Raw genomic sequence first — 13,559 nt, forward strand, 5'->3', positions numbered from 1 at the left:
GCACAAAATCCAACACTACCACAAGAGTAGTCACTATCCGGCGACCAAATCCCAGTGAAAATGTCCGACGGTACTGTAGCTGTCCAAAGAAAATTTTTCGGCGAAGTTCCAACGTTGCGTGGGCTACCTTCCGGCCATTTTTTGGCGACGACTCTTCAGGACATATTGTTTCCCTTGCAATTCCGAGCCTACCCATCCAGGTTACACCAAATTCCGACCACTTTTTTATTTTTCCGGCGTGAATAGTGATTTCAAAAAGTTGACTTCTGGCCATTTTTTGAAAAAGTTCCTTCAGAACAGTTGGGTCTTCTGGTAATTCCGATCCTACCCCTACTGTTTTTATTTCATTCCGACCACTTTGAATATTTTCCGGCTGCAACAGTAACTTTCCAACTGCTACAGTAGTTTACTATTCTGGTTCAGTGTTCCTTACTCTATTTTCAGTGGATTACAGTTGATTATTTCTCTTATTTGGTAATAATTTACAAGATGTCTTTGGGAATTGATGTTTTTGGGTCTAAAAGCATGAGTTCTGGAAACTCTAATGTTATGATTACCTCGGAACCTTTAATGGGAGGTTCAAACTACTTAGCTTGGGCTTCATCTGTCGAGTTGTGGTGTAAAGGTCAAGGTGTGCAAGATCATCTGATTAAACAGTCTAGCGAAGGAGATGAAAAGGCGATAGCGCTTTGGGCAAAAATTGATGCTCAATTATGTAGCATCTTGTGGTGTTCTATTGATTCTAAGTTGATGCCTTTGTTTCGGCCATTCCAGACATGTTATTTGGTTTGGGCAAAGGCTCGTACGTTATACACTAATGATATATCTCGCTTCTATGATGTGATATCACGGATGACAAACTTAAAGAAGCAAGAATTAGATATGTCTACTTACTTGGGTCAGGTACAGGCAGTCATGGAGGAATTTGAGACATTGATGCCAGTTTCTGCTAGTGTGTCAAAACAACAAGAGCAGCGACAGAAAATGTTTCTAGTTCTTACACTCGCTGGACTTCCTCATGATCTTGATTCAGTACGAGACCAGATTTTGGAGAGTCCGACTGTCCCAACAGTTGATGAATTATTCTCTCGATTACTTCGCCTTGCTGCAGTACCAAGTCACCTAGTGATTTCATCACAGATACTTGATTCCTCTGTTCTTGCATCCCAAACAGTGGATGTTCGGGCATCTCAAGCTATGGAGAATAGACGAGGAGGCGGTCGTTTTGGGAGATCTAGACCCAAGTGTTCTTATTGTCACAAACTTGGACACACTTGCGAAATGTGTTATTCCTTAAATGGTCGTCCACCCAAAAATGTCTACGTTGCTCAAAGCGAGACTACAGGTAATCAGGGCTTTTCTGTATCTAAAGAAGAATATAATGAGCTCCTTCAGTATCGAGCAAGTAAGCAAACAACTCCACAAGTAGCCTCAGTTGCCCATACTGACACTCCTATTGCTGGTAATTCTTTTGCTTGTGTTTCCCAGTCTAGTACTCTTGGACCATGGGTTATGGACTCAGGCGCTTCTGATCATATCTCTGGTAATAAATCACTTTTGTCGAATATTGGTTGAGACTTCTTTCGGGGCGGCTTGGATCATCATCACTGTTTGTGAGGGTTTTCTCAACTCTCCTCCCTCACACACCAACTCAATCATGTGAGTTTCGTGGTGCGCTGGCAGTGGGTTTTGGTTGATGTTAGGAGATTCTGGTGTCTGGACCTCGATCTTATTGGTGTCGATAAGATCCTGTATGACATGCCTTAACTTCCAACATTTCTCGGTGTCATGCCCGAGCATCCCTGAGTAGTATTCACAACTGATTGATCGATCTAAATTCTGAGGTGGGGGATTTGGTTCTCGAGTCTGGACAGGACTAACCAAACCCAATTACCTCAGCTTGTGGAACAAAGCGGTGTAGGTTTCTCCCAACTCCGTGAAAGTTCTCTGTTTCCGCAACCTGTCATTCCTAGCATCTGGATTTCCCTGAAAACCTGCCCCCTGGAGGGTTTCTATACGCCCTTGGTGGAGGATAGGTGTTTTGTGGTGGTGCATATATGTTCTGGGGAGCCGGCGCGCGCCATTGCGGGCAAACCGGAGGCTGGGCGTATGCTTGAGCCTGGTGTACGGAACAATGTGGTTCTCGAGGTGGATATAAATTTTGTGGTGGGTTGTATGGGTAGTTTGACCTGTGAGGTCTGGGTTGGTTGTAGTGCGGCTTGCCAGTCCTGGACCAACTGTCTGCCTCGATCGTGGTGACCTCTTCTTTCTTTCTTCTCAGCGCACCTCCCGTGCCGCTTTGAATAGCCTGGGTTGTGGCTTTGAGTGCCGAATAGTTCAAGATTTTGTCAGAACTCAGACCCTCTTCTATCATGACCCCTATCTTGACCACCTCGTTGAAAGATTTTCCAACTGTTGTCACCAAGTGACCAAAGTAGGTTGGATCCAATGTCTGCAAGAAATAGTCCACCATCTCTCCCTCTCTCATGGGAGGATCGACTCTAGCTGCTTGTTCTCTCCAGCGGAACCCGAACTCGCGAAAACTTTCCCCGGGTTTCTTCCCAGTTCTTAATAATGTGAGACGGTCAGGGACTATCTCGAGATTGTACTGGAAATGACCTGCAAAAGCCTGCGCCAGATCATCCCACGTGTACCACCTGCTGGAATCCTGCCTGGTATACCATTCTAGTGCAGATCCGCTCAGACTTTGGCCGAAATAAGCTATCAGCAGCTCATCCTTGCCGCCTGCCCCTCTCATTTTGCTACAGAATCCCCGCAAATGTGCCATGGGATCACCGTGCCCTTCATATAAATCAAACTTAGGCATCTTGAACCCAGCCGGGAGTTGGACGTCTGGAAAAGGGCACAGATCTTTGTATGCTACGCTGACTTGGCTGCCCAGCCCGTGCAAGTTCCTGAAGGACTGCTCCAGGCTTTTGAACTTTCTCAATACTTCATCTTGTTCAGGGGACTTAGCCGGCTTTTCAATCTCTGCCGGCACTTCCACATGTGGATTGTAAGCCTGTGGTTCAGGGGCGTGAAACGTAGGCTCAGGGGGATAGTATTGTGTATCGTGAGCCTGAAACAATGGCTCACTGGTCGTTCTTTGCAAATGGGCTGATGTTGGTCCCACAAAAATGGGAATATTGGGTGTTGGGAGAGGTTGATGGGGTGGTGGAGCTTGGGAATCATGAGGGCTTCTTTCTTGATGATAAAGGGGATTTGGGCGGCTTGTGGAAGGGTCGGAGTGAGGGTATTCTGGCATGTGTCCCAGTGTTTCAGGGCTCTTTTGGGCTTTGGCTAAGGCTAGCTGCATTGCATTCATCTCTAGTCTCATCCTTTCGATCTTTTCCATTGCTTCTTTTAACAACTGGCTCATTGGCCTTTCTTCCTCATTACTATTCTCTGAAGTAGTCATGCTTGTTGCTACCGGTCCTTTGGATCTGGTTTGGTATGAGTGTGTTGCCAGAGTTCTTTAACAACTAACTTGTCTGGATCAGACAACAACAAACTTTGTTAGCGTTAGAGTTTAACAGATTTGATCATAACACATAGAGGATGCAATGCACCTAGGCAGTTAACCGTTTCTACATGCTTTGCTTCAAACAACATGCGTCATCCCGGTTTGCTCATTCGTCCCTTTTTAAAGTACTTTGGGAAACCCTGTGTTTTATTTTATTTTGTATTTTCTTTTCTTTCTTTATTAAAAGCGGTCGAATCTCTTGGGGATTGCCTACGTATCACGTCCCCGCGTGAATCAGACCAGGCGTAGTTCTGCCTCAAAGTAAAGACACATAGAAATTCTTCCGGAGTCACTTAATTTCATCATCAAAATTTGCTATTACACATTGCTTCAAACAAAACAGCAACAGTACAGACTCCACGGTTTTAAACTTGGTTTGAAGAAAAGAAAACAACATATGGGGAAACAACAAACAAAACGAACAAGACTCGACCAAAGACTAATTTTCCAACTTAGGGACCCACGAGGCATCTTTCGGCCCTTTCGCGGCCCTAGGTGTAAGGTCTCTTTGCAAGCTCTTCAACTCGTTCATAATCCGGTGGACGTAGCCCATGATGGAGACAATGAGGGTTTCCCGAGGTGTTTGCTCGCATGCCAGGCATTTCAGGTAGATGTAATGCCCGATTTCGTCAATCCTTGCTCGAATGTTATCCTTTTCAATGAACAACTGCCTGATTTGTTGGTTCTTCAATCCCAGTGCTTGGGCATTGTCGGCAAGTCGATCCTGGAACAACTCCATTTGTCTTTCCATGCAGGCCATTGCATCGTAACAATGCCTTCTGTCGGCCTGGGCATCTCGTGCTTGTTTGATGATCCGATCATGTAGAGTGGAGTTCGTCTCTCTTAATATCTCGATGCTCCTTTCATAGTCCCTGATGACCTGCTGCAGACGCTGCCTTCGGGCGGTTGTACCTTTTGCCCATTTGACCTTCATCCTTGCTATGCAAGCCTCTGATTGTTCTAATTCTTCTTGGCTCTGGATGACCTGATTTCTCAAACTGGCTATCAATCTTTCGTCGGACCGACACTTCTGTCGGTCGATGTTATTCTTACTGGCTTGGCGAAGGCGGGCCTTTAGGGTTTGGTTCTCTTGGGCTAGCTTGTCTTTTTCAGCCTGCTCCTGGGCGACTTGCACGTTGTTTTCGAATACAATCCTTTCAACTTGTCGCTTTAGCTTCCTGATTTCAACCAGGTAACCTTCCTCTTTTGCGAGCCAGTCCCATTGTTCTTGTGATGACTCAACAAAATCTTGGAGGTGAGGCCGTTTGGTTGGCCGTTCCACAATGTTCTTCTTGTTATGCCAAGCGAGATAGGCCGGCGAGACTTCACCCCTAGACACATCACCTACCCGAGTATTTGCCGTCAGGTACTGGCATTCACTCCATATGCAACGAACTGTCTTTTCAGGAAATTGGCCGTCACTGCTGACCTCGACTGCATAAGTGCTGAGATCTTCATCCGGGTGTAGTACTTGACATCTTCCTAACTGCCTCATCACCCTGTAAGGGGCATAAGGTTGAATACCTCTGAGTCCCATCAAGAGGAAGTGAGGACCAGTGGCGGGCATGTATATGATTTCTTCCACAGAAAGCCAACCCAAAGTCCAGTTTATTTGATCTGCGGTGATGACCCGGAGATAGGATATCCATTCTTCAAACCCTCCCGGTGATCGGAAACCTGAAACCCTTAGGTTATAACCCTCGATGCAGCCCCCATTTGTAGATATGTAGCGCATATACTGAGGATGGTGACACAAGTGTTCGATCATCCACATCTGTAATAACAAGTTGCACCCCTCGAAGAAGTCTGTCCCGGCCTTACAAGCTGTGAGGGCTCGGTACATTTCTGATACTATCATAGGAGCAAGGATGCTTTTATCGTTGGTAATCAGGACTTTAACGATTCCAGCCACTTTCAGATCGATATTTCTATCTTTTCGGGGAAACACCACAAGGCCCAAAAATGCCACCATAAAAGCGAACCGCCTATGCTCATTCCACTTTACCAGATTTCCCCTACTGCAAACACCACTTTCTGGATCATTAAATCCTCCTATGCTCCCGTACCTCTGGTATATGAATTGTAGGGTAGAAAAACCTCTATCCAGTTCAGCGTATGGGACTCCCTTGCTTATCTTCAACAGATCCATGAATTTGTGTGAATTCACAGCCCTTGGAGCGATCAGGTATTTGTGTCTCAAACCTTCAGTGACGTCCATGTAACCCGCCATTTCTTCTAAGGTTGGGGTGAGTTCAAAATCCGAGAAACGGAATACGTTGTGGGCCGGGTCCCAAAATGTAACCAAAGCTTTTATGATGTCGCATCGGGGCCGGACATTCAATAAATTAACCAAACCTCCCAGGTGCAGCTTGATCTTGTCTTGCTCTGACCTTTCCAGATCCTCCCACCATAATCGCACCTCCAGAGGGATCTTGCTCCTAACCGTTACTGGCAAACTTGGACTTATGCACATTCTGCATGTTTATTGGGGTGATTAAGCAAGGATCCAGACTACTTGGACTCAAATACCAAATTGACACACCTTTTTTTTTTTTTTTTTTTAAAAAACGAAATTTGGTTGTTTCTGAAAAGCATGATGTCACCTTGACTATTTAAAACTTTTGTTCTTTTGGATTGTACCTATATTTTAAAAAATAAGTTGAGCCCGATGAGGGTTGCCTACGTATCTCGCACCCCGCGAGAATCAAACTGACGTAGTTCGGGCATAAGCTGAATTTTGGAGACACGCTATTTTCTCTTAAAAATAAGTCAAAGACTCTTTTTTTTTAAAACAAATTAATAAGGCACACATTTTCTCTTTTTTTTTTTTCAAAATTCTGGCCGAGTTTTAACTTTTTTCTGGGTATTAGTTTTTTTCTTCAAAAAATAAATAATTAACTCCCTAACCATTTCTCCCACAACATTCCCAATATTCAGAAACCGGTCAGTATGCAAGCCTTGAAACAAGTAAATGCATAAAGCAAACAGGATGTAGCAGGATGGTCTTTATTCTCAGGTTGCTTGTCCTAGACGGACCCAACCCCTGTGTTGAGTCTCCTAAGTCAAATGCGCATGATGCAAATAAGCGTTCCTACTAGGGATCCGGCATGAAGCCATGTTATACTAAGCTGTAAAACCTTAGGTGTTTGTTCTAGACCTGGCTTACCCGAGCGGACAACTCGAGCCAAGGATGGGAGTTGTGTACCGGTAACCAAAAGGCCATCCGATTTTGCAACTCCACCGAATCCTCGTTCTATTTTGGTATATGACACTAACAGAAAGAAGCCACGACCAGCGTGCACTCCTCAAGAGAGAGAAGAGAGGGGTTTCGGCACAGTTTTATATTTACAGTTCAAATAATATCAAAACGGTAAAAGCAGCATTTAGCACATTAGGCTCAAAACATGTAATAATCAGATAATAAATAAAGCCAAATAATAACAATTATTCTAAGCTCGAATTCTTAACCCTGAACCAGTGGTTCTGGGTCATGTCCCCAGCAGAGTCGCCAGAGCTGTCACACCTCCTTTTTCCGCACCCGCGAGGGCGCAAGGGCGTTTTGTCCAATTAAGGGACAATCGAAACGGGATTGGTTTATTTATTTCAGAGTCGCCACTTGGGAGATTTAGGGTGTCCCAAGTCACCAATTTTAATCCCGAATCGAGGAAAAGAATGACTCCATATTACAGTCTGCGTACCAGAAATCTAGATAAGGAATTCTGTTAACCCGGAAGAAGGTGTTAGGCATTCCCGAGTTTCGTGGTTCTAGCACGGTCGCTCAACTGTTATATTCGGCTTGATTATCTGATTTTATACAAATGTGAACTTATGTGCCAATTTTATCTTTTAACCGCTTTTATCATTCATTGTTATTTTATAGGACTTTCAACGTCGTGAAAACATATCTCGAACCACGTTACATCAATGCACCCGTGGTTATTGACATATCTCGACTCGGTTGCGATTTGGATTTGGGTCACATAAATGTGCACCCGAATTTAGGGAGATATTATTATTAAAGTCGCGCCTAAAGCAACTAGCGCATTATTATTTTGGGGTAGGGCCGTGAAATTTGCTAAACGGCCCGTCCCGGAATCTAAGTATTTAATACATATATTTTGTGAGGGCCCTACAATTTTGTATTTTTATTTGACGAGGCTCATCTCATTCTATTTTAAAAGGAATTTGCGACGTCATGGACATGCATCTCGAACCACGTCACAATCAATGTACCCGTGATTAGAAACACATTTTGGATCCGTCGAGATTTGGATTTGGGTCACATAAATGCACACCCGAATTTAAGAAGGTAAAATTATTAAGTACGCGCTTAAAGAGGCCATCGCGTTATTATTCCAGGAAGGTCGTGAGATTTGCTAAACGGCCCACCTTAGGGACTGAATGCTTCAACATATATATATTTAACAAGGGCCCCACAATTTGTGCATTTTTCTTTATTTTTTTTTTGTCGAGGCTCATCTCGTCCTTATTTCAAAAAGGATATCCTATAGCAACTACGTTTCTTGTTGCGTTTGTCTCTACTAATTGAAAATAGTAGATAGCCCTAATTAATTACATGCTTGCAAGTTATCTATACAGAGTTCCGAGTGCTTGCACAAAATCAGAAAGCACGGCCATGTACACAGTCGGCCGAGCAAAAATTAAGGGCCCAAATCCAGCCCATGCGTGATGGACCAGACTTGGGCCATTGCTCGTTCGATGCAGGCCTGCTTGGTCTGTTTCGACCCAGGCTCGACCTTCGTGAGGTTGAGATTGCAGTCTCCGTGTTCTTTGTCTTAAAACATGATTTACCAGTTATATGAAGCAATTTATCAGAAAGGAAAGAACTTAATTAATAGAGTACGGTTTTCATGCTTGGCCTACATGAAAGGACATATTACAAAGTAAAACTAAGTCTGAGATACAACCTATTTCATTGGGAATATTTTCACCTATCAGCATACATATGTAAACTATCATTCAGCTAATCTATATTGATATACACTGGGCATACAGGCTGCTTCTATTGTCAACACAGGAATGAAAATTATTATACAGTACATGATATCTAATGTAACAATCTATGTATGAAAGTCAACTTCAGGTCTTTTCTTTTTGTATTCATGCTCAATGTTCCAATTACATTTGACAGTGCATTGGTTGTGTACCTGGTATAGAGGACAAAGAAGAAAGGAATGATCAGCTGGGCAATATGCAATAAACACAGCAACAGCAGATACACAGCAACAACACAACAACAAACCAATAGCCCCAAGTGTTTTCCATAGTCCACAGACAACCAGCAACAGTTTCCAGAACAAAGAAAACCAGCAGATGGTCGAGCACCAAACAAGTAATCCCAGAAAAGAGTAATGAAACAACAGAAGTAACAGAGTGTTTGATGCAGCAACACCAGCAGTCCAACAATCACAAGCAGCTCAGTCAGTGCAAACAACAGAACTTGGCCAAGACAGCTTGACCAATACGAACTCTTATGTAGCTTTCAGACAGTGTTTGGTTACAATGTTTACTAGAAATTTCCTTATGCTTTCAGTTTTCTTTAAACTCACAAGACCTCTCTCAAGACTAAAAATTTTCAGCCGCTTTTTAAGTTCTGAAATGGCCTATTTATAAGCCAAACGACCCAGTGCAGCTAAGCTGCCTGGATCCTCCCACTTGCAGACTGCCCATACCCTTTAAACCCATGCCTAAGCATCTTTTTATGCCAGCCATTTGTTCCCCACGCCTGGCTTATTCTTTAATCAAGAGTTATGGACTCATTTTAGTATTCATTTTAAACCCCATACTCTTGTGTCTTGTTCCCCATTGGCATTAGTTTAATCTTAATTTAGTACCCTACTTGTCAGCTCATTTAAACTAATTTTTTTTTCTGTTCTTTTCAAACCCCAGACCACCCCTGTTAACCCTTGATTATTACTGTCCTGCATCACTGCAGCCTCAGGGCATTTTGAACTTCTGAAAGTTCAATTTCAGAACTGCCCTAGCCTGGTTCTTTTAATTGTTTACAATGCAGTTACAAACTAGAATTCATAGATAATGTCCAGCATTCAAATCACAATACAGGTCCATTCAGTCGAGTGAGGTTGTATGTATTAGAATATTTGAACATTCAGTCGTAGGAAGTTAATCGACGATATTTATCAAGTCGACTATACTAATTATAACAAGTAACAATCAGTCGTTCATATAAATCAATACATACAGGGACCTGAAGGGCTTCGGACAACTTTGGTCAATCAACTGGGAACCTATATAAGTTATTTATGCGACGACTATCCTAATCGGACATGTTTATCATAGGATACGTTCAAATCACACATAGAAACAATCGACCAAATAAAAGGTCTTTGACAGAGATGGAAGAAATTAAGAAAATTATCAGACAATAAACACGGTCACAACAAAGCATGCTAACAACTTAATTAGCAGTTGAATAACAAAAAAGGAAAAGAAAAACTTACCGAAAAATGTTTAAACCAAACTGACCCAAATCTGATTCAACTTTGACCATTTGAGGCCGAACAAATTTTAACCAGGGTGTTCTCACACGAGAACACCTTGGTTAAGGTCCATTAGACCTCAAACCCCTGTCAAGACCGGCCGGATTCCCCAGGTGCATGTGTTCTAAGGTCTGGATTTTCAGATCTGGTTTTTTAGAAGTTGTGGGTAGATTCGGACCAAACCAAGCTTGGTTTGGTCACGAGGAGGGTCAGGGGAGTGTTTGGTATGAAGATGGTGAGGTTTGGTATAGGTCCGGGTTCGACTCGAATCTTCAAATGAAGATTCGAGACGAAGGAAGGTGATTCGAGGCTAGGGGGTGACAGATCCATGTTCAGGAGAGTGAGGGGTCTTAGGGTGTTCAGGAGGTGGTCACCGGCGTTCATGCCGCCGGGTTCTGGTGAAAGGGAAACTAGGGCGGCTGCTAGGGTTTGGGGGGGTTTCAGTGTTTGGTGAAGACGATGAGTGGAGGGGGTTCGAATAGGGGGCGTGGGGTACGATAGAAAGATTATATACGATCTAGGGGTTTAGATCCTGGCCGTTGGATCAAATGAGATCTATGGTCAGGATCTATTCACTTAGGGAAGACGGTGTCGTTTTGGGTTTGATAGTGGGTGAGACCGGGTGAGGCTGGATCGGGTCAAAGTTTGACGGGTTTAAGGGGAATGGCCTAGGTCCGTTGGATCAAGGGGTTGGACGGCTTAGATTAATCTGCCTGAAACGACGTCGTCGAAGTGAAGTGATCAACCTGATCAGGACCGTTTGTTTGAGTCAGATCAACGGTTCTGATAAGGATGCTGATACGGCGTCGTTTGAATCAGTGTTTGGGCAGGCCTGACTTGGGCTGGGTCCTTGTGCCGGTTTTGGGCCTATTTTTATCTCATTTCTTGGGCCCAAATCACTCTTTTCTTTGTTCTCTTATTTTAAAACAAAAAATGAAATAACAAAAATAAATAATAAAACAAATGAAATTAAAACAAACAACCATGTGACACTTCAACACAATTATCACACCAAATTAAAATATTTAAGTAAGTTAAATCACAACCTAGAACGAACGATGCATATATATTTTTTGAATTTTCGTTTTTTTTAATGACCGAATTATGGTTTTAATTACCCTGACATACATGCTTTGTATTTTGCTCGGTAAGATTAAATGCAAAATGGACAGACCCACAAATGACTAACAACACACGTCACGGAAAACTCGAAACATTGTACAGCGAAGTCATTTGTCACTATTTTTATTTTCTTTTGGAGCGATTGTCCGTGAAGCAAAAATCTCGTGCTTACAAATAGTTGCTCAACCAAAAGCAGAGATACCATTCCCTTCCTACTCCAATGCTCATTTCCAGACCCCACAAGAACCTGGAAACAAAGTCTTCTTTCACTAACATATTTGCTATTTTTTGCAGGTACGTGGAATTGGCTTGGTCAATTGCTGCACTTTCAGTTAGTGGTATCAGCATCTCAGCTGCTTATTCTGCTGAAAGTGCATCAATTTTACCAAGTCTGTCAATCCATCTCCCAACCCATCTCCCAACCCATATCCACACACATACACATACACCCAAATTTTTCAAGTCTTGGACACATGCTATAATAAACATCACACCTAAGATGCCCTCACCATTCTGTCAACAACAGCTCCAAATATGCTGCCCTCTGCATGCACAAAGCAAATACTACAAGGAGATACCTCTTTCTCCTGATCTCATACAACAACAGCACTCACGATTACCTGTCATCCATTCAAGTCCAAAGCAGGAAATTTCAAGAGACTCAGACCTAGTCACCTTGCTTTCTTCACCTATCAGCCCTCAACAACAAAAGCACATGCATGGCAACAGTTTACCCAGCAATCAGAAGTCAGTTCCAGGCCACAAGCTCTACTGGACAAATAAAGAAAGACAGTGCTCATTCCCTTCTATCAACAACAACAAAAAATAGCTACTCAACCCAGTTCCCTGGACCTTTTTGATAACTACCTTCAACCTAGCTTTCTTTGTATTCAATGTTAAAGCAGAGTTGAAGATAGTCCTCTCCATTTTCACATGTCTTTTGTCACACTCAATATGGAACTTCTACACTTTTATTAGATATAGAATTATTGTACATGGAAGATGATATTCCAGTTCAATACTTCGGTAGATTTAGGATCATTTGTGCAATTTTGTATAGTTGACCTAGGCTTACTTCAGCTTGTTTTTGTACATCCAATTATCTATCGTTTCTAGGTAGATAATTGGAACATCATTATAGGTCTAACCTATCATAGTATTCTTGACAACCAAGTATTCTTTCATCATATGTCTGGAGGCCAGGTTTATGTCCCCCTCCTTTGTTGTACCTTATGTTATATATATGGAAAAGTGATTACAATTTAAAAAAAAAGTTGTAGGAGTTGACCGTAGTTTGACTTGTGTGAAGACAACTCCGGAATGGAGTTTTGACGGTTCGATAGCTCTATATGGTGATTTTGGAGCGTGTCTGGACGTTGATTTGGAGGTCCGTAGGTCGTTTCGACGTGAATTGGCGAAAGTTGGAGGATTTTGGAAAGTTTGACCAGGAGTTGACTTTATTGATATCGGGGTCAGATCCCAATTTCGGAAGTTAAAATAGGTCTGTAATGTCATTTATGACTTGTGTGGAAAATTTGGTGTCAATCGGAGTTGTTTTGGTATGAATCTGCATTAGTCTTGGAAATTCGGAAGTTCATGAGTTCTTAGGCTTGAATCGATGCGCGATTCGTGATTCTATTGTTGTTTCATGTGATTTGACACTTCGAGCGTGTTCGTATGATGTTTTGGATTTGTTGATATGCTTGGTTGAGGTCCCGGGGGCCTCAGGTGGAATTCAGATTATATTCGACACTTTTCGGATCATTGAAGAATAGCTGAAGTGCCGGTTTTTCCCAGTTCTGATTTTCTTCTACGCGCTCGCAAAGATATTCAAATGAAAAAAACAATTAATAAATTTGTGTACTATTATTTCATTTAAAATACTCTCAAACACGTTTTTCAACATTTCACTATTATTTCGAATATTGAAATTCGATATTTGCAAATATTGGTAACCAAACTTCAACTTACAAATAGGGACAAATTAGTGAAGAAGCTATGAGTTCATGTGAATCATTACTTTTGGCTTAAAACATATATATTTATGTGTTAAAATTCACTAAACAGGCAAAGGAAAAAAGAATTAAACCCATGAAGTTAGACGAAACGTGGCAGAATTCCAAATTAAAGTTCAAATCTTATATACTCCTATGCTTGCAAATAATGGCTTCAGTAGTTGCAAGTGAAGTTATGGCCAAATAAAACACCCATGATTCGTTCTTTGAACATCTATAACGTAGATTGACCATGAGTCGTTCGTTGGACTTGGGCTGTACATAATATTTTCCGAAAGAATAAGTCATTTTCATGTTAATTTTTTTCTAAATGTATGTTTGGTTGGTGAGCAAAGAAGTTTCTGTTGAAAAATATTTATTAAATATTGACAATAATGT

Source organism: Nicotiana tabacum, chromosome 3 (genome assembly GCF_000715075.1).
Source record: "Nicotiana tabacum cultivar K326 chromosome 3, ASM71507v2, whole genome shotgun sequence".
Classification (NCBI taxonomy): domain Eukaryota; kingdom Viridiplantae; phylum Streptophyta; class Magnoliopsida; order Solanales; family Solanaceae; genus Nicotiana; species Nicotiana tabacum.